General features: G+C 37.6%; 1 pseudogene; it reads right to left on the bottom strand.

Annotated features, from left to right (window-relative positions):
* Nucleotides 1-1149: 1149 nt before the first annotated feature.
* Nucleotides 1150-27249, bottom strand: LOC150042561 (vomeronasal type-2 receptor 116-like; annotated as a pseudogene).
* Between the last annotated feature and the right edge of the window lie 341 nt (nucleotides 27250-27590).

Raw genomic sequence — 27590 nt, 5'->3', positions numbered from 1 at the left:
AGGGAAATTGAGAGGATGGCAGGAGACTGATCAAGAAAACAGAAAAATATTTCAAAATGCAGTTACATAATGCAGATCTATAGAAGAATTAAAATACATTCTGAGCAAAAGAAAATATAGAACATCTTTTTTCTCCATATATTTTTATTGTAATTAATAGAAGGGTTACATTATATACAGCAGATAGAAGGTGCATTACTTCACAAACAATGATAACTTTTCTCATGTCTTTTCTCATGTCTTGGTCCCCATTTCCCTCCCTCCACCCCACCCCTCATCTTGTTTTCCCCCTTTCACTATCAAATTCCAAATTACCAAATACAAATATATGCAATATATTAGATAACAAAGTGAGATACTGTAACAATATGAGATAATCAAGGGACAGCAAAAGAGGTGAGATATAACATAGTACATTAAGGACAGCAATCATTCATTTTATGGCTTTTTTTCTATATCCTAGATACATAAGTCCATATAGGAACATTCTTAAGTGGAAAATAATAACAAAATATATGTAAGGTGAACAACATAGTGAAATATATGCAGTAAGTTAGTTTAATTTAAATTATAGAGTAATATCTATCAACCTAGCCACACAGGAAGCTGTTGATTGGTGACCACGGTTTGAATGCAACCTGGAGAAAAATTCTTATTTCTAATTACCCAGCAAATAGCCAAAAGTAATGTTGGTGGTTGAAGTGGTAAAAACCCCAGCTTTAATCAAAAATCCAGGGATTATAGCCAGGTTTTGAGTTCAAGCTCCAGGACAGGAAACCAAAACATCAATTTTAGGAAAAGAATTATGGAAGATAAAGTAAAAGAAGAGGCAACAGTAAAAATAAAGTAGTGGAGATGATAAGTCCAGACTAATTAAAAAGCATCAAAAATACACATATTGAAATTTAAATTTTGCTAGTTATGGCTAGAATTTTTTAATGTAACATTACTAGAAAAAAGTGTAAGAGTCACTTAGTAAATGAAGTGATTCCAACCATATGAAGTAATACTTGATAGTAAAAATCAGATTAGATTTATTCTAAGTCTTCTATACATTTGAATAATCATGTTGGTTTCATATTAAGAGGGTTTGTTATGCCTGGTCCGTGTTTTCTCCTGGAATCCATGCAGACAATTTCTATCTCGTCTTCAAAAGTTGATGTAGCATTTGGGGGAAAAGATGCAGCCCAGGAGCACTGCACTAGAGACCAAGAGGGAGAAGACCTCTACAGCCACCATAGGCTTCCCCTTGACACTGTGCTAGACAGTCAGGAAAGCGAGCCAGACACTGGAAACACCAAAAATGCTGCAAGTCAGGAACTTGGCTTCATTGAAGGTGTCAGGCAGGTTCCTGGCCATGAAAGCCACACTGAAGCTGGCCATGGCCTGGAAACCCAGGTATCCCAGAACACATGGGAAAACAGTGAGGGACTCTTTGTTACACAAGATAATGATGTGGCGACGTTCAGAGTGTATTTCTGTGTCAATGAATGGAGGAGAGGTTCTCAGCCAGATTCCACAAAGTGTCACTTGGATCAGAGTGCAGATGGGAATAATGAAGTTAGGTGCCCCTGATACCAGCAGCCACCTCATCCTTCTCCCAGGAGAAGTGGCATTGAAACCCAGAACTACAGTTAAATTTTTAGCCAAGACTGCAGAAACAGCTACAGTGAATGCAACTCCAAATGTTGTTTGTTGTAGAATGCAGGTGACTGTGTTGGGACGACCAACAAAGAGCAAACAACAGAGAAAGCAGAAGATGAGGGAGATGAGCAGGATGTAGTTGAGAGCTTGGTTATTAGCCTTGACGATAGCGGTGTTCTGATGTTTCACAAACACCCCAAGAACAACTGCTGTGAGTGTAGAAAAACAAAAGATATACATGCTAAAGCCATCCCTAAAGGCTCTCCATAACCCAGGATTCTTGTTGCTCTTTGCAAGCACTTTTTTCTCTCTCTTGGCATACTGATGATCTGGGCACCTCACACATTGCTCCGCATCTGGTGCAGAAGTCAAATAACAATCAGTCCCTCTTAAAGAAATTAAAAGGAAATTAGTAAATCATTATGTAGATATATTTTGACATGTCAATAATTACTAGCAAAAACAATATTTTTACTAAATATTATAAGGTATACTCATTACTATTTTTATGTTTAATATGTTCTCATATTGTTTGCTACAAACCTAGTTGAAGTTGTTTACTTGAGATGACTAACATGCATATTGTTTCTTGCTGTATCTAATAACCTAACAATAATCTTCTCTATTTCTTCATGCTTCCATAATAATTCTCATTCTTTCATGCACAACTCAATGTACTCAACAAGGTGAATAGGAAAGATTGTACTATCCTGTATGTCTATGTGCAACATGAATACTGGCCATGTGGCCCTTCCTTGCAGTTATATCTGTCTCTGCTACTCACCTGTCATGCAGTAAGGAACCCAGAACCAAATCATTTATTGAAGGTACAAATTCATATGTACAACATTTGTAGGTCCTTCTTACATCATATGTGACCAAACACTTGCTCTGTTTTACGAACATGTCTGCTCACAAGAAACAAAGCTGTGAAAGATCTGTGTATTCTTTATATTATAAAAATAATTTGGAGAGAACTGAGACCTTGTCATTAAAAGAGTTTTTCACATAATATGACAGAGATCAAATTGAAATTACAGAGTAGTTGAATAAACATGAATACAACAGACTCCAGAAAAGGTAATCCTATATATAATTCAGAATGCAGTACCATCCATTGTCACAATTAAATTACTAAGTAAAAGAAGGAAGACTGATTTTTTTTCTTTTTTTATTGTAATTAGTAAAAGGGTTACATGATATTTTCCAGATAGAAGGTGCATTAATTCACATACATTGATACCCTTTCACATGTCTTGGTACCCGTTTCCCTCCCCCCCCACACCCCCCACCCGTCTTGGTTTTCCCCCCTTCCCTATCAAATTTCAAATATCCAAATACAAATAAGTTCAGTATATCAGATAACAAAGTGAGATACTATACCAATATGAGATAACCAAGGGACAGCAAAGGAGATGAGAGACAGCATAGTACATTGAGGACAACAATCATTCATTATATGGCTTTTGTTTCACTATCCTGGAGGTCCTTTCAATTAGCTTCACATTATATGTCCTTATGTATCAAGAGTTTGCTCTATTGCAAATCTCTGCTAGTAGTAGAGCCCTCAATGGTTTCCCTCATTCGTCATAATCAGGAAGACTGATTCTTAATGCAAAATATTTTCACATATTTGCATGGATTTGGGTGGGCACTAGGCAAGAGTATAAATTTCTCCCAAAGCCGAGAACATACCTGTCTCATTAGCAGTCTCATTCTCTGAGCAAAGGATTACAGTCAAAGCAACAGGCAGCCTTTTCCTCCTGAATCCAGGAGCACAACTCTCACTGCAGACAGAGTCAGTAGGCTAAAAAAATAAGATATGTGCCAGTAACTGTTTAGCCTTTTTCCTAATTCTCCCAAAGTTCTATTATTTGAAATAATTGGATTATGAAACACAGTATTTCTATACATATAAATCCAGTCCGTTAATTAAGTGGCGTTATGGTTTGCACATCATGTGACCAAAAAATGTTTATGTGCTATCTGGTTGTTCTCTAGTCTGTTGAACTACTGATAAACATGAACATTTTAAAATTCAGAGATTAATATTGAGAATGTGAATCTTTGTGAAACATCCTTGAATTCATGTCATTTCATGTCTCCTACTCATCTGTGAAATGGAAAAGAGCAAGGAGGAAGAATCCTCTTTAGAATTAAAAAATATATGCTGTAAGTTAAAGCACAGAGCTCTCTATTAAGGATCATGTGAACCACATATACATATTATCTCCTTACTTTTCCATTATCTGTGCTGTGAGAATCTTTTTCTCACAAATTCAATGATTTCATTCAATGATTCCTTTCTTAGAAATATCTATTTAGCAGACCAACCTACCATTAAATGAACTTCCACAGAAGAGAGCAAAATAAACAATTCAAACAAATAAAGTGATGCCTTAGACAATTTGTAACAATGTTAGATTTTGCTAAGAAATATGCAAATTATATTTTTGATAATATTCTACATAAATATTTAGAAACAAATTTACATTTTCTTAGGGGGATGCTGACTCTGGAGCTTGAATTAAGGGACCAGATACTATAATTGACCTTTTCTTTACTAAAATTTAGCACTGTACCATTTAACCCAGAGCTCAAGCTTATTTTATTGGTTATATATTGACAGAGTCTCACAGACTTTGCTATCCTGTGAGGCTTAAAATTCGTCCGTAATTTTACATCTGAGCGAGGCAGCCTCCTGATAAGATAGGATTACAGGCATCAGTCACCAGCACACAGACTTGACTTTTTGGTGGTTAAATTAAGAGTTTTCCAGGTATTCCTGCTTGGATTGACTTCAAACCCATGGTAGTCAGACCTGAATAGCTACTGTTATAGGAATCACTTATTCCCATCCAATCAGCTGTACAGATTTTGGGTAAATTAACTTCTAAATCCTTAAAATATTACCGTTAAATGCAACCCCCCTGTAGATTCTATGGCCCACTCTATTATATCTTCAGATAAAGAGAGTTGATGACCATGTAAAACATTTGGAGAAAATTTTCCTATTTTCGCCTCAAGATCAAGACCTTCTGGAAAACTCCAAATGTTCACAGTGTCATATTCTGCCACCAATTTTCTGTTGTCATCTAAAATCACCTAACCTCCACCAGGATTGTAAAATATGATGTTTTTCAGAAAATAGTGTATCTGAAAGATATACATTAATTACGGTGAAGTATATTCCAAGGTGCAGATAGAAGAACTGAACTGAAGAAGTTCCTGATTTCCTTTAATCTCTAATTCAGGATTCAAGGTTAGCAGAAATATCTAATGAAGTACTCCAGAAGAAAACTTTGAAGGAGTAAAAATAATCTTTCTGAATCTAGATTAATTGGCAAAGGAGTAAAATGACTTTTTTCAAGAGAATGTTATTTCACGTAAATAATCATAAATGAGACATTTCTAAGATAGCTATTTCCAGTTTGCCACAAACATAAATTCTATCAGTGTCTATAGTTTGAGCTCATGAAAATTGTAATACCTACAATAGAATGCAACTAGGTAACTTACAAAAAAATTTTATATATATATATAAATATATGTATACTTTTGTTACTTTTGTTCAGCAGATTATCCTTACAAACTCTTAGGGAAATGGATACATTTGGCCTTTTTCTTTTTTCCATATATTTTACTGTCATTAATAGATGGGTTACATGATATTTGCCAAATAGAAGGTATATTAATGTTCATTGAAGCACTATTCACCATAGCAAAGGTATGGAACCAACCCAGATGTCCCTCAGTTGATGAGTGGATCAACAAGTTGTGGCATTTGTACACAATGGAATTCTATGCTGCTATCAGAAAGAATGACATCACCCCATTTGTTAGGAAATGGAAAGACTTAGAAAAATCATATTAAGTTAAGTAAGCCAGACTCAAAGGAACTTAGGCTCAATGGTTTCCCTCATTCGTCATAATCAGTAGAAACCTTGGGCTCTACTAGCAGAGATCTGCAATAGAGCAAAATCTTGATACATAAGGACATATAATGTGAAGCTAATTGAAAGGACCTCCAGGATATTGAAACAAAAGCTATATAATGAATGATTGTTGTCGTTAATGTACTATGTTGTCTCTCATCTCCTTTGCTATCCTTTGGTTATCTCATATTGGTATAGTATCTCACTTTGTTATCTGATATATTGAATTTATTTGTATTTGGATATTTGAAATTTGATAGGGAAGGGGGGCAAACCAAGATGGGAGGGGGGTGTGGGGGGGGGAGGGAAACGGGTACCAAGACATGTGAAAGGGTATCAATGTATGTGAATTAATGCACCTTCTATCTGGCAAATATCATGTAACCCTTTTACTAATTACAATAAAAAAGAAGGTACATTAATTCACATACATTGATACCCTTTCATATGTTTTGTCCCCATTTCCTCCCCCCACCCCCTCCCCTCATTTTGTTTTCCACCCTCTCCTACCCAATTTCAAATAACCTAATACAAATATTTCCAATATATCAGATAACAAAGTAAGATACTGTAACAATATGAGATAACCAAGGGACAGCAAAAGAGATGAGTGATAACAGTACTTTCAGGACAACAGTCATTCATTATATGGCTTTTGTTTCTATATCCTAGAGGTACTTTCATTTAGCGTCATACTATATGGCCTTATGTATCAAGGTTTTGCTCTCTTCCAAATCTCTACTAGGGGAATCCAAGGTTTCTACTGATTATGACAAATGAGGGAAACCATTGAGCCTAAATTCCTTTGAGTCTGGCTTACTTCACGTAATATGATTTTTTATAGGTCTTCCCATTTCCTAACAAATGGGGCAATTTCATTCTTTCTGACTGCAGCATAGAATTCCATTGTGTACAAATAACACATATTGTTGATCCACTCATCAACTGAGGGAAATCTAGATTGGTTCCATATCATTGCTATGGTAAATAGTCCTGTAATGAACATTGTTATGCAAGAGGATTTAGTATGTCCTTGTTTCTGGTTGATTGGGTAAATGCCAAGTAGTGGAATTGCTGGGTCCTAGGGGAGCTCTGTGTTTAGACTTTTGAGGAACTGCCATACTGCTTTCCATAGTGGTTGAACTATTTTGTACTCCCACAAACAGTGTTGTATCGATCCATCCTAGCAACATCCCTACAGCAACAGTGGGTATTAGTCTTCTTGATCCTGGCATTTCTAATTGAAGTGAGGTAGAACCTTAGAGTTGTTTTGATTTGCATTTCTTTTATGACAAAAGATGTTGAGCACTTCTTCTTTTTCATATATTTTTATTGTAATTAATAGAAGGGTTACGTGGTATTTGCCAGACAGATGATGCATTAATTCCCATACATTGATACCCTTTCACATGTCTTGGTCCCCATTTCCATCTCCCCCACTCCCACCCCTCATCTTGTTTTCCCCCTTTCCCTATCCAATGTCAAATAACCAAATACAAATATATCCAATATATCAGGTAACAAAGTGAGATACTATACCAATATGAGATAACCAAGGGACAGCAAAAGAGATGAGTGATAACAGTACTTTCAGGACAACAGTCATTCATTATATGGCTTATGTTTCTATATCCTAGAGATCTTTTCATTTAGCAGCCTACTATATGGCCTTTTGTATCAAGGTTTTGCTCTATTGCAAATCTCTGCCAGGAGAGCCCAAGGTTTCTTCTGATTATGACAATTGAGGGAAACCATTGAGCCTAAGTTCCTTTCAGTCTGGCTTACTTCACTTAATATGATCTTTTCTAAGTCTTTCCAATTCCTAGGAAATGGGGCAATGTCTCTTCAGGTGTTTATAGGCCATTTTTGTTTCTTCTGCAGAGAAGACTCTCTTTAAGTCTTTGGCCCATCTTTTAATGGGATTTTTGTTACTTTGGAGATTAGTTATGGAATGATTCAAATTTTTGAACTGCTGATATATTTTAGATATGAGGCCTTTGTCCATTATATGGTTGGTGAAAACCTCCTATTTTGTAGGCTTCTTAATTAATTTAGTAGCTATGTCCTTTGCCGTACAAAAACTCTACAGTTTGATGCAGTTCCACTTATCCAGCCTTTCTCTGATTTGTTGTGATTCTTGGTCCTTATTAAGAAAGTTTTGACATGTGCCAAGGAGGCCTAGTGTATCTCCTATTCCTTCTTGTGAAGTTTTCAGTGTGTCAGCTTTTACCTCCAGGTCTTTGATCCATTTGGAGTTAATTCTAGTGCAGGGTGACAAAGAAGGATCCAACTTTAGTTTTCTGCAGGTGCTTAACCAGTTCTGCCAGCACCACTTGTTGACGAGGCTATCTTTCTTCCATTCGATGTTATTGGCTCCCTTTTCAAAAATTAGTTGGCCATAGGTCTACGGTTTAATAACTGCATCCTCAGTTCTAGTCCATTGATCTTCAGGCCTGTTCTTGTGCCAGTACCAAGCTGTTTTGATTATTATAGCTCTGTAATAGAGTCTAAAGTTTGGTATTGAAATTACTCCTGCACTGTTCTTTCTGCTAAGAAGTGTTTTTGCTATACAGGTTCTTTTATTATTCCATATGAAATTTTGGATTGCCTCTTCTATTTCTTTAAAAAATGACATTGGGATATTGATGGGTATTGTGTTGAATTTGCAGATAGCCCTTGGCAAGATTGTCATTTTCATTATGTTGATTCTTCTAATCCAGGAGCATGGGAGATTTTTCCATTTCCTCAGTTCTGCTTTAATTTCCTTTTTCAGGGTTTTAAAATTTTCCTCAAAATGATCCTTTACATTCTTAGTTAAGCTAATTCCTAAGTACTTTATTTTGTTTGAGGCTATTGCAAAAGGAGTTGCTTTCTTGATTGTTGCCTCATTCCTCTCCCTCTTGGCATAGAGGAAGGCAGTTGATTTTTGAGGGTTAATTTTATACTCTGCTACATTGCCAAAGTTTTGAATCATCTCAAGGAGCTTGGGAGAATTGTCTATAGGATTCTTTAAATACAGAATCATGTCATCTGCAAAGAGGAAAGTTTTACTTACTATTTCCCTATTTGGATCACCTTTATACTTGCTTCTTGCTTTATTGTTCTGACTAGGAAATGTAATACTATGTTAAAGAGGAGTGGAGAGAGTGGGCATCCTTGTCTCGTTCCTGATTTTAGAGGTAATGGCTTTAGATTTTGGCCATTAAGCATAATACTAGCTGTGGGTTTGTCATACACAGCCTGTATTATACTGAGGAATGTTCCATGGATTCCTAGTTTCTCCAGAGCTTTTAACATAAAGGGATGTTGGATCTTCTCAAATGCCTTTTCTTCATGTCTTAAGACAGTCATAATATTTTTGTCCTTTCTCCTGTTGATATTTTGAATTATATGAATTGATTGCATATGTTGAACCAGCTTTGCCTCCTTGTGATGAATCCTATTTGATCACAGTGTATAATTTTTTTGATGAGTAGTTGTAAATGGTTGGCAAGTATTTTGTTGCGAAATTTTTCATCGACGGTCATCAAAGAAATATGTCTACAGTTCTCTTTCTTTGATGAATCTCTGTCTGGTTTGGGGATGAGGGTTATACTGGCTTCATAAAATGAGTTTGGTAAAGAACCTTCATTTTCAATTTCATTGGTGTGAGCTCTGCTTTGAAGACCTTATAGAATTCAGCAGTGAATCCCTCTGGCCCTGGGCTTTTCTTAGGTGGAAAGTCTCTTATTTTCATTTCTATTTGAGTGCTTGAAATAGGCCTGTTTAGTTGGGTTAGTTCTTCTTGGTTCATTGTGTGTATGTTAATATTGGCTAGGAATTCATCCATTTCTTCTAGATTTTCAAATTTGTTGGTATAAAGTTTTGAAAACTGGATCCTGGTAATTTCTGTCTTGTCATTTCCATTTACGACTGTGATTTCGTTTATTTCAGCATATTTCCAATTCATTTAATTCTGTTGTGATTTTAAGAATTTGCTTCATTCTGCTGGGATTAGGGTTGGTTTATTGCTATTTTTCCCAGGAGCATAAATTGAAACATTAAATTGTTAGTTTGCAATTTTTCCAATTTGTTATTGTAGGCACTCAGAGCTATAAATTTTCCTCTGAGTACTGCCTTTGCCATATCCCAAAGGAGCTGGTATTTTGTGTGCTCTTTTTTTGTTAAGTTTCATAAACTGTTGGATTTAGTTAGGATCTCCTCTATGACCCATTGGTGATTCAGCAATGTGTGGTTCAATCTCCATGAGTTACAGGGTTTTCATTGGTGCAGATGATTTTCTGTTCCAATTTGATGCCCCTGTGATCTCACAGAGTGCAGGGAATAATTTCAGTGTTTCTGAAGCTGTCCGGGTTAGTTTTATGGCCTAAAATGTGGTCCATTTGGGAAAATGTTCAATGTGCTGCGGAAAAAACATAGATTGTGTTGTTGCTGGATGGAATAATCTGCAGATGTATGTTAGATCCAGTTGGTCTATATAGTTGTTCAATTCTAAGGTTTCTCTGTTGAGTTTTTGCCTGGTGGATCTGTCCAGAGGTGATAGTGATGTGTTAAAGTCACCAACAATCCCTGTGTTTCAATCTATGTATGGTTTCAGTGAAAGAGAAGTTTGCTTGATGAAGTTCGGAATTCCGGGATTAGGTGTGTAGATATTTATGATCATTCTGTCCTCCTGGAGGAAAGGTCCCGTGGTTTTTGATCCAACTAGATAATCTATGTCGTTTCATTGGAGAGTTAAATCCATTGACGTTGAGAGCCAGGATTGAAAAATATTTATTAGTTCCTACCATTTTTACAAGCTTTCATTAGGGCCTGTGTCTTGATAGTTTTTGTGGTACTTAGATGTTATGGGTTTTAGGTGCCATGTCTTTCTTTGTATTATATTTGTGTTGGTTTACTATGTGTATTACATTTTTGATAATTTTCTGTAATTTTTGTTTTGTTGCTACACCATGTTGCAGCTTTTCCCTGGAATGGAATGTTTTTATTGTTCCCTCATTTATGAATGAGTGTTTAGCATTGTAGAGTATTCTTGGTTGGTAGTTATTTGACTTCAAGGCATGACATATATCCTTCCAATCTCTTCTTGCTTACATGGTCTCTTCTGAGAAATCTTGGGTTATTCTGATAGGTTTGCCTTTATAAGTGATTATTCTCTTCTACCTGGCTGCTTTTAGGATACTATCTTTGATCTCTATTGATCCAGTTCGGATTATCATGCGGCAGTGGGAGGTCCTTTTCTGGTCAGGTCTGTTTGGAGTTCTAATAGCTTCTTGTATCTGGATGGGCCTGCCCTAGTGGATATTTGGGAAGTTCTCTGAGATGATTCCCTGAAGTATATTTCCAATACCATTGACCTCTTTCTCCAGACCTTCCTCAATACCAATTAGGCTTAAATTAGGCTTTCTAATTGTATCTTGGATCTCCTGTAGCATTTCTCATATTTCATAGATTTGAATTAACTCATTTTCTGTTCTTTCTCTATAACAACTAAATTATCTCCAACCCCCAAAATTCTCTCTTCTGCATTGTCTAACCTGCTATCAAAGCTATCTACTTTATTCTTCAACTCCCTTGCTTCTAATTGCTCATTTTTGATGCTTTGCTTCTGTTGTTTTAGATCATATATGGATTTCTTTAGCTCCTTGATTTCCATTTAAGTGGTTAGCTCAGCAACTTTATTCTCTTTGGACATTTGTTGGAGTTTAGTCACTTTAGTTTGTGGAGTCTGTGAATTCACCCGTTTTTCTTTGAAAAACCTTTATTATGGCCTTCTTTTTGGCTTCCCCTTTTTCACATATCACCTTGTTTTTGGTTTCCTCTTGTTTAGCTGTGGCATCCTCCCTTATCTTTTCTTTATGTTGTCACACTTTTCATTAATGATGTTTATCAATTGCATTTGTATAGCACTTGGAAGACTCTCCTCTAGATTTGCCACTGACTGCTCCATTGCCTGTTTATGTTCAGTGGGAAATTCTATTCCTTGATTTGAAATTTTTCTTGAGTTTCTTGATCTGCCCATTTGAAAGTAGGAGCAATATTAATAATAAACAAGATTATAATTTTTCAGATATAATCAACCTAGACCTTTTTATTGGGCTGAGAATAGATGTTCGCTCTTTTAGATTGGTAATATCACTCTCTCTTTCTTTTTGTGCACTTACATACAAATGTAATACAATCACAGATGACCGATTTATGACCAAAACAATAAGCCCCTCAATACAATGTCTATTGTATTTACGTCCCTCTGGACCTAGAGTATAATTGAACACCAAGGAACACATCATTGCTCAACAACCATCAAATGTAGATCCAAGCATTATAAGAGTTGAAGGATGAACAGAGGATCACAGACAGAAAATAATATGAAAGAGGAGAAGGGAGGTAGGAAAAGAATACTGCAGGAGTCTAAGAATATTATAGTAATGAAGAAAAGGTATTGTGTAAGGATAACTGACCTAAGGTGATAGACAGGTAGAATATTTGAGTAGAAAGTTTAGATGAAATTAGATAAAAGTTATGAAAATTAGAAGAGTAATAAGAAGAATATATCGAGAAAAGAGGGAGATAGATATAGGAGATTTGAATGGTATAAATTTTAAAAAGAAAAAAAGAAACAAAACAAAAGAAAAGAGAACACATACACTCCCCAAAACACAAAAGGAAAAGGTGGGGGGAGATTCCTCACTTTCCTGGGTTCTTGCCCAAGAGATATTTGGGTTGAGAACCAGGAGTTTAAAAAGCAGTTGACTGTATCAATATGGATACCGTTTTTATTCAGACTGTACCCAGAGTTGTCACTGTGTTTCTAGTAATGACCACAGTGACAGAAGGATTGTGGGAAAGAGAGGAGAAAAAAAAGAAATGAATCATTACATTAGAAAAAAAGATGTAGGTTAAATGGCAAAGAGAAAAATAAGAACATCTAAAAATACAAATGAAATGGGGTAGAAGAAAAAAAGTGTATTCTTCAGTTTTTTGGGTGGGGGTATGGGCAGGAAGAGGAAACGTGTCTCCACAATTTTCGGGATCTAAACACTTCACAAAGTCTTTTTCTCTTGTGATTTGGCTTTGCGGTTTTTCAGATCAGACTGCGTGATTGGTAAAACAAAGCTGAAAGATGCGAGGGCAGTTTTGTTTACCACATCTGGGGACAGACTTCAGCAGTGCTGGGGCTGGATTTCTGGCTAAGGGATCTTTGGGAAATCCTTTGCCAGTTAGAAAGATGGCTCTGTCAGCACTACCTCTCAGGCTCCAATTGCTTTGGCTGGGTCTTTCCCAGCAGTCACGATGGCGCTGCTCTCAGCTGGAGGGGGAGGGGCTCCCTCCCAATCCCATTCCGACAGCAGAAGTGGAAACTTCTCCTTGGAGGTACTCACAGATTGCTGGATTGTCCAGTTCCTTGAACCTGGCAGATCTGTGCATGGCCAGATGTCATCTCTGGGCTCACCCAGGCTCTGTGTGGCTCTGTCTGCAGCTGGCAGGTCTGCGCTGCTGAGAAGCGCTGTCTCTGCTCTGATTCAGAAGAGCCTTTGTCTCCAGGGCAGCTCCGGGGCTGGCGGGGCTATCTGTGGGTTTGTTATACACAGCCTATATTATACTGAGGAATGTTCCATGGATTCCTAGTTTCTCCTGAGCTTTTAACATAAAGGGGTGTTGGATCTTGTCAAATGCCTTTTATGCATCTATTGAGATAATGATGTGATTTTTGTCCTTGCTCCTGTTGATGTGTTGAATTATATTAATTGATTTGCGTATGTTGAACCAGCTTTGCCTCCCTGTGATGAATCCTGTTTGATCATAGTGTATGATTTTTTGTCTATGCATGTTCCTTTATTAAAAATATGCATTTTTGAAATCAGAATTTTGGCCTAGGATATATGTCCATGCTTGAGCTCTCCAACTCCTTCATTTTATTGATGAGGAAACATTTTGGGAGGTGAGATTCTTCTTTTCCCTTTCCTTTCTTTCACTTTTTTTTGGTTAGTGTCAGCTTGTTAGGAATGAGGAATCTTGGCTCTAGAGACCGGTGTTATTTTCCCCAAATGCTTGAAAATCTCATGAAGTCATGTCTTGGCACCATCTTCTTTATATTTTTTGGTCTGTTTCTTATTTCCTCCTTTTTCCCTCTCTCCCAAGTGAATCAGCCTCTTTACTTTCAATAGATTTTGTTTGAATTCTAATTATAGAATGGGGTTGGAATGACAAATCTCAAGTCTTTATTAGAAAGCTGGTATCATCCAAGTTTCTTATTTCTTTTTTTCATTTCTTTTTTTGCAAGTCCTGGGGCTTTAACTCAGGTCCTGAGCACTGTCCTTGGCCTTTATCTTCAAGGCTAGCACTCTGCCCTTGAGCCACATACCACTTCTGGCTTTTTTTCCCATGTATGTGGTACTGTGGAATTGAACCTGGTTTTTGGTGCATGCTAGGCAAGCACTCTACCACTAGACCAAACTCCCAGCCCCTCTTCTTTTCTTTTAGCATCAAGTCATGCACCTTTGCACGGATCCTGACTGATTATTGAATATACTATACTTAGAACCCAGTGTACCTAGGTGTCATGCTGGTCTTTGCCTCTCATCCCAGCAGTGATCTTCTGGGATGTTCTAGAATCCTGGGAATTCCTCAGGTTGTTCTTTATACTTCTTTTCCAAGGTGGCCTCCCAAGCACAACTTAAGGACATCTAAAACGGAATGCATGTGTACCTCTTCTCCATTCTCCTTGGTTCTCACATGTCACTAAGGAGTTGGCCTGGAATATTGTCACCACCTTTCTTCCTGGTGTCTGTTTTTCATGGTGCACTTGAGTCTGGCACACAGATCCTGTGATTCCTTCTCCTGCATTCATGTTGCTGTTGTGATGTCCTCTCACGTGATCTGTGATGATATTACACGCATGTGTGAGAAGAGATTCGCTCCTCCTAGCAAAATTACCCCTCAGGAAAGGGGGAGTTGGTACAAGTTTCTGTACCATTCATCAAACTTGCTGTATGCTTTTCCACTTTATTCCAGCCATCATCCCCAGATGACCTCATTTAATGAAGTAGGATATTTATGGAGGGCACCTGACAAAAGTCTCTTTTTGGAAGGCTGAAGTAACATTTAAAATCGTGTTGGTATTTATACACAGCTATGTGTCCTTGTTATTGAGGATATAATATACCGTTGCTATGAAGGCTTTTCACACACAAAAAAATGAACAAGCAATACGAATACATTCAGGAGTCAGAGATATAGAAAAGTGTGAACAAATGAGCTGGGCTGATGGCTCACACCAGCAGTCCCATCTGCTCAGGAGACTGAGAATCATGATTTAAAGCCAACCCCAGTAGGAAAATCTGTGAGAATTTTTATCTCCAATTAACTGGAGATGCAGATGTGGCTCAAGGGGTACAGAGCTAGCTTTGATCACAAAAGCTCAGGAACAGTACCCAGTCCCTGATTTCAAGCCCCAGAACCCGCACTAATAATAATAATAGATGAAAATGGCAATCATCTAAATTTTTGTTTTTTTTGTTTTGGTACTGGGAATACAACCAAGGATGTTGAACTTGTTAGGCAAGTGCTTTTGGCACTTAGCTACATTTTTAGTTTTACCTGATCATCTCAGGACAAACATTTTAGAAATGGATCAAACAATAATCTCCCAAGTGAGATACAAAGGACATATTTTCTCTCAATTACAATACAGTTCCTAAGAAAAAACACCGAAGCCATATACATATATGCACAATCAAATGAACTAAAATTGGGCATCATCTCTGGTAGATTTCCATTGTGTAACTCCCTGTAAAATTAAGAGGGTTCGACAAAGAGAATACTAGGGAGCTGAAAGATATGTTATGGGAGCAGGGTGGACACATGGTTCTACATGACAGTAGAACCAGGTAACTGGAGGGGACATTTGGGGCTGGGACAGAGGAGAGAGAGAGCAGTGGAAGGAGGGGCCTTAATTAAGATGCATGTACACCTAAGTTGACACATTACATTGAAACTCCTGTCCAGCTATTTAAAGATTATTTTATTTTTTATATCAGTCCAGAGTCTTGAACCCAGAGCCTGGGTGAAATTCCTGAGTTGTTTTTATTATTTCTGGCTTTTTGGTAGTTAATTGGAGATAAGGAGTGTCAGTGGTTTTCTTGTCCAAACTGGCTTTGAACCAAGATCCTCAGATCTCAGTCTTCTGAGAAGATAGGATTATGGGTGTGAGCTACCAAGGTTCTGCTTAAAGATATTAAAAAAATAAATTTATATTTAGAAAATTCCCCACATGCCTTATGTCAAGTGAAGAACACTGTACTCTTGAAAATTATCAGAAAACTAAAAATATGTCTTAAATTTACACAAACACAGCTGTCAACCAAGCATCTGAAGAGGGTGAAATTTGAGTCATAGATGCAGAAATTTACCAACCAGTCCAAATGTGTGATGTACTGTAATTAACTTATTTAGTTAACTGTTAACATATTTACTCTCCATAACAAAGACAATAATTTTATATACATGGGTTGTTGATTCCTTACATTTATAATTTTGATAATCAAAATATACATTCCAAGAAGTGCATGAGGATACCCCTCAATGAATTTTTTGCCAGTTCTGGGCTTGAGCTCAGGCGCTGAGCTCTGTCCTTGGACTTTCTCAAGGCTAGAGCTCTACCACTTGAGCCTCAGCACCACTTCCAGCTTTTTTTCTATGTCCATGGTACTGAGGAATCGATCCCGCGTCTTTGTGCATGCTAAGCAAGCACTCTAACACTAAGCCAAGCTCCCAGCCCCCCTCAATGAATTTTTAAGCAAATAGCAATGCCAACATTCAGGCAATGAAATAAAAATCGCCACCACCCAAAAGTGTTTCTGCTGGCTGACTTCCAGACATTGCCTGACCTTGTTTCCTGTGCCCATAGCCTTAGCAGTCTCCCATCCTCTGTCACCATAGATGAGATTTGCTTGGGTTTTAACCTTTTTATAAATAGAATCACTCCATAAGTATACCACTTTTCTGTCTGGCTTCTTTCATTAGTAGTCCATTTACAAAATTCATCCACGCTCTTCTATTGTGTGGGTTCACATTGCTGAATGTTATTTTATATTTTGATCATCCTCCATGTATCTGTTTTGCCCTAATAGACACAGTGGTGCTCCAATCTGAGAATATAATAAACAATGATGTTTTTACATCTCCCTTAGGCCACTTTCAGGAAATAAATGGGTGTTTGATTGACTACATGCATATACATGGTATATTATTTTTCCTAATACCTGGGTTTGAACTGTAGGCCTTGTGCTTGCTCAGCTGACACTCTGCCACTTGAGCCACACCTCCAGCCTGGGCTTTTTAAAAGCTGATTATTTTGAAGACAGTCTCAAAGATTTCTCACAGACTTCTTCTGGGGCTGCCCTCAAATTGCAATCCTCTGGACCTCCGCTTTCTGTGGAGCTAAGATGTATAGCCTAAGAGCAATGTATTTAATTCAAGGTAGTCTCCATTCACCCGGATACACACAGCCAACAATGTGGTGTAATAGTGATTAGAAATGTGCACATCCGTCAATGCAGAGAGGAGAGTGGAGGCCTCAGGTAAATTCCATGAGATTTGCAGTCAGTGCATGAGGCAGGGTCAGAAGCAGGAGTGATGGTAATGGAAACCCTTGGAAGAATTTTGAGTGCTGTTCCCATGTGTCAGGAAGATGTCGGGAGTATTATCCCCCAGGTATGGACTTGAACATACAGAGAAGTGTGAATAATTTTACCCAGTTTACACTGTGGAACAGCCTGAAAAGATTCTATTGTTTAGACATGAATTAGTCAGCTTCCTGTCACCATGACACAGTACCTGAGATGATGAACTTATAAAGGGAAAGGGGTTATTTAGGGTTTCTCTCTTCAAGATTGTGGTCTAGGTCTTTGCTTGCCCCTGTGTTGTTGGGATGTGGCAGGGGCCACATGGTTGACCGAAATCACCCACATCCTAAACTAGAGAGCAAAGAAGAGAGAACAAGGAATGCGGGTCCCCCAGGGACACCAGAGTATCTCACTGGCTTGTCGCCTTTTGGGGGACATGTAAACAGGGTGGCCCGATAACGTTTGGGAAAGATTAAAGTTCTGTAGGTGGATGCAGAGCTTGGAGGAGAGGCCAAAGGCTCCCTTAGCTGCTCTTCGTTCTTGACTTATTTGTCTTGCCTGGGTTTTTGAAGTTCTCCGTTGTAAGACTTTGTAAGATATAAACTGTGAAAGCAGGAAGGAACAGGGGAAATGCATCTCTACTGTTGTCTTCATGGTGGATGGCAAAATGTACTACTCTACAGAAGAGAATGGGAGACCATTGTCTGGCTTTTACATGCTTTCTGGAGAAGTTGAACTACTCTCAAAGACTATTCTTGAAGACTAGATTTGAGACCTGAAAATGCCTGAAAAGGAAAATCTCAACATTGTTATGATCTGGAGACTATATTGATTACAACTTATTTGCCTTTAAATTGGTTATCTTGCTGTGCACTCTATTCATTTATCATGATTAGAAACATAAATGTGATCATTTTTCATTTGACCATACTTTCACCTACAGTAAAGTTACTTAGAACTCCCAATCCTATCAACACTTGTAAGACTTTGGTTTGATAAAAGCATGAGTTGCTGTCACATCTTAAACTCCTTAGGCAGTTGGTTCAAGTAAACATTGCACTCCCTTGGCTAACCATACTAAGACATCTTTTCTTTTCTTTGTTTATTTTATTTATTTATTTAGTTTTATTGTAATTAATAAAAGTTTACATTATATTTGCCAGATAGAAGGTGGATTAATTCACATATATTGATACTCTTTCACATGTCTTGGTACCCATTACCCTCCCCTCCACCCCCCTGCCTTGATTTTCCCCCCTTCCCTATCCAATTTCAAATGACCAAATACAAATAAATCCAATATATCAGATAACAAAGTGAGATACTGTAACAATATGAGATAACCAAGGGACAGCAAAAGAGATGAGAGATAACATAGTACATTAAGGACAACAATCATTCATTGTATGGCTTTGTTTCAAAATCCTAGAGGTCAATTAGCTTCATTCTATATGACCTTATGTATCAAGGTTTTGCTCTATTACAGATCTCTGCTAGTAGAGACCAAGGTTTCTACTGATTATGAAAAGTGAGGTGAAACATTGAGCCTAATTTCCTTTGAGTCTGGCTTACTTAACTTAATATGATTTTTTCCAAGTCTTTCCATTTCCTTACAAATGGGGCAATGTTCTATCTGACAGCAGGATAGAATTCCATTGTGTGCAAATACAACTTTTTGACCCACGCATCAACTGAGGGACATCTAGGTTGGTTCCATATCTTTGCTATGGTGAATAATGCTGCAATGAACATTGTTGTGCTAGTGGATTTACTATGCCCTAGTTTCTGGATGGGTTGGGTAAATGCCAAGTAGTGGAATTGTTGGGTCACAGAGGAGCTCTATGTTTAGCCTTTTGAGGCACTGCCATTTTGCTTTCCACAGTGGTTGAACAAGTTTGCACTCACACCAACAGTGTACTACTGATCCCTCCTGGCCACATCCCCTCCAGCATCTGTAGTTATTCGTTTTCCTGATCCTGGCCATTCTAACTGGAGTGAGGTGGAATCTTAGAGTTGTTTTGATTTGCATTTCTTTTATGACCAGAGATGTTGAGCATTTCTTTATGTGTCTATAGTCCATTTTTGTTTCTTCTTCAGAAAAGAATCTCCCCATAGCTAGTATTATACTTAATGGTGAAAAGCTAAAGCCATTCCCTCTAAAATCAGGAACGAGACAAAGATGCCCACTCTCTCCACTCCTCTTTAACATATTATTGGAAGGCCTAGCCAGTGCAGTAAGGCAAGAAGCAAGCATGAAGGGGATCCAAATAGGGAAAGAGGAAATGAAACTATCCCTCTTTGCAGACGACATGATTCTGTATTTGAAGAATCCTATAGACTCTACTCCCAAGCTCCTTGAGCTGATTCAAAACTTTGGAAGGGTAGCAAGCTATAAAATTAACCCTCAAATATCAACTGCCTTCCTCTACGGCAACAGTGAGAGGAATGAGGCAATAATCAGGAAAGCAACTCATTTCACAATAACCTCAAAGAAAATAAAGTACCTAGGAATTAGCTTAACTAAGAATGTAAAGGACCTTTTTGATGAAAACTGTAAAACCCTAAAAAAGGAAATAAAAGCAGAACTAAGGAAATGGAAAAACCTCCCATGCTCCTGGAATGGAAGAATCAACATTGTGAAAATGACAATCTTGCCAAGGGCTATCTACAAGTTCAACGCAATACCCATCAACATCCCAATGGCATTCTTTAAAGAAATAGAAGAGGCAATCCAAAATTTCATGTGGAATAATAAAAGACCACGTATAGCAAAAACACTTCTTAGCAGAAAGAACCGCACCTGAGGAATTTCAATTCCAAACTTTAGACTCTATTACAGAGCTATAATTCTCAAAACAGCTTGGTACTGGCACAAGAACAGGCCTGAAGACAAATGGAATGGAACTGAGGACCCAGATATTAAACCACAGACCTATGGCCAACTAATCTTTGACAAGGGAGCCAAGAAAATAGATTGGAAGAAAGACAGCCTCTTCAACAAGTTGTGCAGGCAGAACTGGTTAAGCAACTGCAGAAAACTAAAGTTGGATCCTTCTTTGTCACCCTGCACTAGAATTAACTCCAAATGGATCAAAGACCTCGAGGTAAAAGCTCACACACTGAAAACATTACAAGAAGGAATAGGAGGTAAACTAGGCCTCTTTGGCACATGTCAAAACTTTCTTAATAAGGACCAAGAATCACAACAAATAAGAGAAAGGCTGGATGAATGGGACTGCATTAAACTGCAGAGCTTTTTATGGCTATATCCTTTTTATGGCAAAGGATATAGCTAGTAAATTAGTTAGGAAGCCTACAGAATGGGAGAAGATCTTCACCAACCAAACAATGGACAAAGACTTCATATCTAAAATATATCAACAGCTCAAAAAATTGAATCACTCCAAAACTAGTCCCCAAAGTAACAACCATCCCATTAAAAAATGGGCCAAAGACCTAAGACATCTTTTCAATGAAATGGGAAGTGGTGACAAATAAATGTACTCTTTACCTGTCTTTTTTTCATATATTTATTATTGGAATTAATAGAAGGGTTATATGATATTTGCCAGATAGATGGTGCATGAATTCCCATACATTGATACAGTTTCACATGTCTTGGTCCCCATTTCCCTCCCCCACTCCCACCCCTCATCTTGTTTTCTCCCCTTTCCTATCCAATTTCAAATAACCAAATACAAATATATCCGATATATCTGATAACAAAATGAGATAATGTAACAATATGAGATAACCAAGGGACAGCAAAAGACATCAGAGATAACATAGTACCATAAGAACCACAATCATTCATTATATGGCTTATGTTTCTACATCCTAGAGTTCCTTTCATTTACCGTCCTACTATATGGCTTTTTGTATCAAGGTTTTGCTGTATTGCAAATCTCTGCTAGGAAAGCCCAAGGTTTCTAATGATTATGACAAATGAGGGAAACCACTGAGCCTATGTTCCTTTGAGTCTGACTTACTTCACTAAATATGATTTTTTCTAAGTCTTTCCATTTCCTAACAAATGGAGCAATATCATTCTTTCTGACAGCAGCATATAATTCCATTGTGTACAAATAACACATCTTGTTGATCCACTCATCAACTGAGGGACATCTAGGTTTGTTCCATATCTTTGCTATGGTAAATAGTGCTGCAATGAACATTGTGCTGGTGAATTTAGTTTACCTGTCTTATGTAACTGTGACTTCCCTTTATACACTCCTTAAAATAACAATTAAGAATGAAAAGGATATGACCTCATCTTACCAAAAATAACTTTTAAAACTTAAATGTTTAAATTAAAGCTTTAATTTGTTTTCCTCAAAATTTTAGAAAGTTACCTTCTAAATTCAAGATTGGAGCTGATTGCTCAGAATTGGCATAGATGCGTGCTTTACCTTGAATGAACGTATTCCATTCATTTCTTTTGTGACTTTCAGGCAGAGTATCAGTTGGAATGGAATATTGTTTTAGGAAACTGAAATGATTTTTAAATTAAATTCTCATGCATACTTTTTAAAAGAGGAACTAAAACCTCTTTCCATTATTCACTGTATGGAAAATACCCTACTGGACAAGCAGACAGGAGATGAGTAATATGGATTTTCATGTTTTCATCATGAGTTTTTTCATATCTGGTTCTTATTGCAGTCTTTCATAGTTAGGCTCTCTGCATTGAAGAAAGTGAATGGAGAGTTTGAACTATTTTTTAAAGGTTTTTCCTTACACTTATTTGGTGCTATACTGATATTTACTACTAGATGCTTGCCGGTGCCTTACACCGATAATCTCAGCTACTTAAAGGCTGAAATCCTGAGGATTATGGCTCAGGGTCAGCCTGGGCACTGAAGTCCATGAGACTCTCCAGAAAACTGGAAGCAGCACTGTGGTTTAAGTGGTAGAACACTAGTTTTGAGCTAAAGTGCTCAGGGACAGCGCTCAGGCCCTGAGTTCAAACCCCATGACAGACAAAACAATTATTATATACTATTTTGCAGGAGAGATTCTATCCACTTTACTTCATCTTTACTCGTGCCCTTGAGTGCAGAGTATAAATAGGTAAGTGACAAAGAATTGATTAGCAGTCCTCCTTGTAGAAACAGTAATGCCTGGCAAAAGAATTCATTTTTTATTAAAGAATTTATTAAAGTTGATTTTTACATCATATTTTAAATGACAAGTTTAACAAACAAGTGTTCAAGGAGGGAATCCCTATTTACAATCACTGGCACTTATTTAGAACTTAATCAAAATTAGGCTAAGGGTTTGTATGGCCTAGAAACATATTAATTTATGAAATAAAACATTATGTCTGGGCCAGGAGTTTGGCCTAGTGGTTAAAGTGCATGCCTAGCATGCACGAAGACCTGGGTTCGATTCCTTGGTATCACATATATAGAAAAAAGCCAGAAGTGGTGCTGAAGGCTCAAGTGGTAGAGCTCTAGCCTTGGGAAAGTCCTAGGACACTGCTCAGGCCCTGAGCTCAAGCCCAGGACTGGCAAAAAAAATTATGTCTATAGAGTCATAGGTTTTTTATGTCTGTATAGTTATATTTATATTTCCATTACCATGTCCATAGCTTTGGGTATGCAGTTATTGAGTCCTCACTCTTGTACTGTTTGGATTTAATAGCCACATATTAAGGATACCATGCGCTTTTTGATCATTAGGTCTTGACTTGTCTCACTCAACATGATTCGCTCTAGATTCAGCCACTTCCCTGCGAATGCCATTATTTTATCTTGTTTGTTGTCTATGTAGAATTCCATTGTGTATATATACCACATTTTCTGCATCCATTCATCTGCAGTAGGGCATCTGGATTGTTTCCATCACCTGGCTACAGTGAATAGTGCAGAGATGAACACAACTGAGCAGATGTCCTTATAATATCTTCGGTCATGATGTTTAGGGTAGATGACCAGAAATGGTATGGCGGGATCGTAGGGAAGGTCTATTCAGTTCTTTAAGAAATCTCCCCACTGCTTTCCAGAGTGGCTGAACTAGTATGCAATCCCACCAGAAGTGTAGTAGGGTTCCTTGAGTCGTTGTAGATGGTTGGCCAGTATTTTGTTAAGAAGTTTTCCATTGATGTTCATCAAAGAATTGGGTCCATAGTTCTCTTTATTTGATGAATTTCTGTCTGGTTTGGGAATGAGGGTTATACAGGCTTCATAGAATGAGTTTGGTAAAGAGCTTTCATTTTCAATTTCACTGAAGAGCTTTAGGAGTATTGGTGTGAGCTCTGCTTTGAAGGCCTTTTAGAATTCAGCTGTGAATCCATCTGACCCTGGGCTTTTCCTAGGTGGAAGGTCTCTTATTGCCATTTCTATTTCAGTGCTTGAAATAGGCCTGTTTAGTTGGATTAGTTCTTCTTGGTTCCGTGTAGGTATGCTAATATTGGCTAGAAATTCTTCCATTATTTTCTAGATTCTCAAATTTGTTGGCAGAAAGGTTTGAGATGTCTTCCTTCATGATGCTCTGGATCTTGGTAATTTCTGTCGTAATATTACAATTTTCATCTGTGATTTTGTTTATTTCAGCATGCTTCCTTCTTTTTTTGGTAATATTTACTAAGGGTCTGTCAATTTGGGTACTTTTTTCAAAGAACCAACTTCTTGTTTGTTGATTCTTTCTATAGTTTGTTTGCAATCCAATTCATTTAATTCTGCTTTGATTTTAATAATTTGCTTCATCCTACTGGGATTAAGGTTGGTTTGCTGCTCTTTTTCTATGAAATTAAGGTGACACATTAAATTGTTGATTTGTGATTTTACCAATTTGTTATTGTGGGCATTCAGAGCTATAAACATTCCTCTGAGTACTGCCTTTGCCATGTCCCAAAGGAGCTGGTATTTTGTGTGCTCCTTTTTGTTAAATTTCGTAAACTGTTGGATTTCTGTTCTGATCTCCTTGATGACCAACTGGTGATTCAGCAATGTGTTGTTCAATCTCCATGAATTACAGGGTTTTTGTTGGTGGAGATGGGTGTTCAGTTCCAATTTATTGCCCATGTTGTCTGAGAGAGTGAAGGGAAAAATTTTATTCTTTCTGAATCTGCCCAGGTTTGTTTTATGCCCCAAAATGTGATCTAATTTGGAAAATGTTCCATGTGCTGCTGAAAAAACATAGATTGTGTTGTTGCTGGGTGGAATAATCTACAGATGTCTGTTAGATCTAGTTGGTCTATACAATTGTTCAGTTACAAGCTTTCTCTGTTGAGTTTTTCCTGGTTGATCTGTCCATAGGTGAGAGTTGTGTGTTTAAGTCATCAACAATCACTGTGTTTCAATCTATGTATAGTTTTAGTGAAAGTAAAGTTTTCTAGATGATGTTCGGTGTTCCGGGATTAGGTGTGTAAATATTTATGATGGTTCTGTCCTCCTGGAGGAAAGATCCCTTTAGTACTATATAGTAACCTTCTTTGTCTTTTCTCACTAAGTTTAGTTTGAATTCTATTTTATCTGATATGAGGATGGCAACTCTATCTTGTGAATGGGGACCATTAGCTTGATAGAGTTTATTCCAACCTCTCACTTTCAAAAAATGTTTCAAAAAATGTGTCTCTTGAAGATATCAAAATGATGGATCTTGCTTTTTGATCCAGCTAGATAATCTATGTTATTTAATTGGAGAGTTAAGTCCATTGATATTGAGAGTCAGGATTGAGAAATATTTCTTTGTATTATATTTGTGTTGGTTTTCTATGTGTAGAACATATTTGAGTATTTTCTGTAATGTTGGGTTTTTAGCTACATAATGTTGCGGCTTTTCCCTGGAATGGAATATTTTTATTATTGCCTCAGTTATGAATGAGAGCTTAGCTGGGTACAGTATTCTTGGTTGGTAGTTATTTGACTTCAAAGCATGACATATATCCTTCCAATCTCTTCTTGCTTGCATGGTCTCTGCTGAGAAATCTGGGATTATTCTGATAGGTTGGCCTTTATAGGTGATTGTTCTCTTCTCCCTGGCTGATTTTATGATACTATCTTTGGTCACTATTGATCCAGTTTGGATTATCATGTGGCAGTGGGAGGTCCTTTTCTGGTCAGGTCTGTTTGGGGTTCTAAAAGCTTCTTGTATCTGGATGGGCCTGCCCTTGTGGATATGCGGGAAGTTCTCTGAGATGATTCCCTGAAGTATATTTCCAAAACCATTGACTTCTTTCTCCAGATCCTCCTCAATACCAATTAGTCTTAAATTAGGCTTCCTAATTGTATCTTGGAACTCCTGAAGCATTTTCTCATATTTCATAGATTTGAATTGACTCATTTTCTGTTCTTTCTCTATAACAACCAAATTATCTTCAACCCCGAAAATTCTCTCTTCTGTATTGTCTAACCTGCTATCAAAGCTTTCTACTTTATTCTTCAACCCCCTTGCTTCTAATTGCTCATTTTTGATGCCTTGCATGTCTTGTTTTAGATCATGTATGCATTTCATTAACTCCTTGATTTCCATTTGAGTGGTTAGCTCAGAAGCTTTATTTTCTTTGGACATTTGTTGGATTTCAGGCACCTTTTTTGTGGTTTCTATATAGCTTCCCCTTTTTCACATATCACTTGTTTATATTTTCCTCTTGTTTAACTATCGCTTCCTCCCTTATCTCTTTCTTTATATTTTCACACTTTTCATTAATGATGTTTATCAATTGCATTTATATAGCACTTGGAAGACTCTCCTCTAGATTTGCCACTGCCGGCTCCATTGCCTATTTATATTGGGTGGAAATGCTATTCCTTGATTTGACATTTTTCTTGAGTTTCTTGTTCTGCCCATTTGAAAATGGGAGCAAGATCAATACTAAACTAGATGATAATTTTTTAGGTATAACCAACCTGACAAAAGATGTACAAACTTTTAGATTGGTAGTATCACTCTCTCTTTCTTTTTGTGCACTTACATCAAATCTAATACAATCACAGATTACCGAATTGTGACCAAAACAATAAGTCTCTCAATCCAATCTCTATTGTTTTTAAGTCCCTCTGGACTTAGAGTAAAGTTGAACACCTAGATACATAGCATTGCTTAAAAAACATGAAATGTAGATCGTTGCATTATAACAGTTGAAGAATGAACAGAGGACCAGAGATATAAAAATAATATGAAATGCAATAAGGGTGGTAGATAAAGTATAATGCAGGAGTGTAAGATTATAATAGTAATGAAGAATAGGAGATTTCAATGATGCAAATTTTAAAAAGAAGAAAGAAGCAAAGCAACAACACAACAAAAACAGAATAGAACACATCAAAAAAGGAAAAAAATGTGGGGGGACATTCCTCACTATTCTGAGTTCTTACCCAAGAGATACTGGGATTGAGAATCAGGAGATTAAAAGCAGGTGACTGTATCAATATAGATATCACTTTTATTCAGACTTTACCCAGAACTCTTACTGCGTTTGTAGGAATGACTACATTAGTAGAAGGAATGTGGGAAAAGAGAGGATGAAAAGAAAGAAAAAGAAAAAAATGAATCTTAACATTAAAAAAAAGGTGCAGGTAAATGGCAAAGAGAAAATAAGAATACCTAAAAATGGAAATGATAAGGGGTAGAAGAAGAACAACAACAACAAAAAGGGTATTCTTCAGTTTTGTTTTTTTGGGGGGTGGGCAGGGTAGAAACTTGTGTCTCCACTGAATTCGGGATTCAAACACTTGACCAAGTCTCTTTATCTTCTGATTTGGCTTTGTGGTTTTTTGGATCAGATTGCTTGAATGGGAAAACAAATATGAAAGATACCCGGGTGTCTTTGTTTACCAGGTCTGCGGCTCAGCAGTGCCAGGGTTGGATTTCTGGCTAAGGGATCTCTTGGAAATCCTTTGCCAGTTAGAATGGTGGCACTGCCAGCACCACCTCTCAAGCTCCAATTGCTTTGGCCGAGTCTTTGCCAGCAATCATGATGGTGCTCAATGTGGAAGGGCTCCCTCCTAGTGCCGTTCCGACAGCAGAAGTGGAGACTTCTCCATGGAGGTACTCACAAATTGCTGGATTGTCCAGTTCGGTGAATCTGGCAGGTCCATGCTCGTCTGGGTGTCGGCTCTGGGCTCACACAGGCTCTGTGTGTCTCTGTCTGCAGCCAGCAGGTCTGCACCGCTGAGAAGTGCTGTCTGTTCCATGGCTGGTGGGGCTCCACACTGTCTTCTCACACTGGTATTCTGACTTTTTCCTCTCTGACTGAGATCTCTGTGGCACTAAAGCTTACTTAGGATCAATTTTTGCTACAGAACTGTCCCCTAGGCTGCCAGAACTTGTATCTTGTTGGGAGCTCAGAACAACTGGCACTGAACCACCGCCATCTTCTGTCGATCTCCACCTCATTGAAGTAATTTCTATAATATTACCTAATATAATTCCAGGAAAG

The sequence above is a fragment of the Megascapheus bottae genome, chromosome 35, assembly GCF_031878675.1.
Source record: "Megascapheus bottae isolate mThoBot1 chromosome 35, mThoBot2.hap1, whole genome shotgun sequence".
In the NCBI taxonomy this organism is placed as follows: domain Eukaryota; kingdom Metazoa; phylum Chordata; class Mammalia; order Rodentia; family Geomyidae; genus Megascapheus; species Megascapheus bottae.
This window is presented reverse-complemented; position numbering and strand designations above follow the sequence as displayed.